Below are 2244 nucleotides of genomic sequence, written 5' to 3'. Positions count from 1 at the left end.
GGGTGTCTCCCACCTAGCACTTTTATTTATTGTCCTTAAGCTGGACATTTGGTGGGGTTCATGTTATGGTAGCTTATGCTTGAATCCTTCCTTGAATCCCCACCAATATTTGTACTTCCAATAGCCTCCGGGATCCCAAACGAGGTGCACAAGGCCTTCAAGGAAGCTTAAGCAAGTGATAAGGCCCCAAAGTTGATGATTCTCTATGTATATTCCGGGTTCCCATACTTTGTTTGTCGACCCCCTTTCTTCTTGATCTTCATGCTTCCAATTGGGTGACAAACTTATTGAATTCTCCTTGTAACTCCTCATCATCCTAGATCCCTTGAATTGAGCTTCACTCCAACCATGAATCCTAAAATTTGAGCTTCCTTCCACTATGCACCTTGATTCTTGTTGCCAACCAACACCCAACTCTTTTCTACTTTCTAACACATACATAGCTCTAAGTTGACCATCCGTTTCTAACAATGCATATTGATATGGGCCAATAAAATTAAAGGAAGAGATGGTTACCCATTCAACTTGTAATTTGGATAGTGACTTAGCAAGGAAGATATCCAATGGTTTTGACATTGTAGGCTCCACTTCCTTTGACTCTTCCTTGATGACTTCCATCTTTTGACAACCTTCTCCAATTTCCTCTTGTTTTCTAACTTCTTCCAACTCTTCCTCATTGATCAAGTCATGTGTTGGAGGGTGTATATATTCCTCCTCAATATTGGTTTCACATCTGATGGAAGAAGCTTCAATAAGATTCCTATTGTCACTTGGTGTAGAGTTGTCTTCAATGATGGAACTTCCCTCTTGTTCAACCTCCCCTAATTCTTCAAATATTCCTTCACTTTCAAGGGTCTCTCCTACCTCCACCTTTTGGGCATCTTCTTGCTTCTTTTGATGTATGGATGCATGAATCTAATCTATTAATTTCCTAAGACGATCCCTTCTCTCTTGTTCCGCATCAATAGCATAATTGGGATCATGTTGCTCTTGGATTGATGGATATGGGTGAAAAGAAAGTGTACTATAACTTGAAGATTGAGTAGTGGAGGTACAAGGTGGTTCCATACGGGCTAGAAGAGCTTGGATTGAATTTTGAAGGTCTCTTTTCCCTTGAAGAATGGCTCGGAGTGTTTCATCTTGGTCGGAGGAAGAGGAAGGATTGTGAGGGTAGTGATGCTGAAGTGGTGGTGGTTCCATGGGTGCTTGTTCATAATGGTTATAAGTGTGTACGTATGGAGGATATGGATTAGGATTATGTGGAGGTGATTGATGAAAATAGGATGTGGATTGAGAATATGGTGATTGAAATGATGGTGTTTGAGGACTATGTTGAGAGTATGGTGCATGGAATGATGGTGGTTGAGTGGCATAATCATGATAAGAACCATCATATCCATTAGAATGATATGTATCATAGGAGGGATCGCAATCATAGTAGCTTGGTTGAGGAGGTTACCATGATGATTGCTCATATGGGTGTGGCTTCCTTCTCAAAAGTTCCTCCCTCCCATAATGTGAGCCATCGTTAAAGTCTCCATTACCTATAACATAGTCATATCCACATCCAAAACTACAAGGATGAGAATTCATATGGAAAATATGAAATCAAAACAAAGAATATCAAAAAGCAAAGAAAGAGTAAACTCCTAATTACTAACAAGACCTAGAAATGACCAAAAAGTAAGATATTCACAATATGAACATATTCACAATAGCCAATAACATAACACCATTGCAATTCCCCGGCAACGGCACCAAAATTTTGATGGAAGATTTTATGTCGGTAAAGAATTTCTCAATGAATAGTTGTGTTGCAAGTATAGTTCTAAACCAACAATGAATCCTCACATCAAAGTTTAATATGGTTGTCACTAGTTCAACCCCAATAAAATAACCGAGAGTATTAATCCTGGGACGTTCTCCCTAGGAATTATGAAAGAGAGAATTTTTGTCGGTCTAGAATTTCTCTTAATAGAAATAAGAACTTTGTTGTAAGCATAGCTCCAAACCAACTAATAACTCTCATATCAAATTCTAATAGATTGGTTTTGTCACATGTACAAACCCCAATAAGAATTAACCGAAGTATTCAAACCTCGGATCATCTCACAAGGAATTGAAATGAAGTGTTCCATTATTGGCTATGAAAGAACATGGGGGGTTTGATTTGGTAAAAGGGGCAAGAAAATAAATGACAAGAAAGGTAAATCAAGTAACTAAAGAAAGCAAATGATAAAGAGA

Source organism: Arachis ipaensis, chromosome B09 (genome assembly GCF_000816755.2).
Source record: "Arachis ipaensis cultivar K30076 chromosome B09, Araip1.1, whole genome shotgun sequence".
NCBI lineage: Eukaryota > Viridiplantae > Streptophyta > Magnoliopsida > Fabales > Fabaceae > Arachis > Arachis ipaensis.
The sequence above is the reverse complement of the archived record's forward strand: the minus strand, read 5'-3'. Positions refer to the sequence as shown.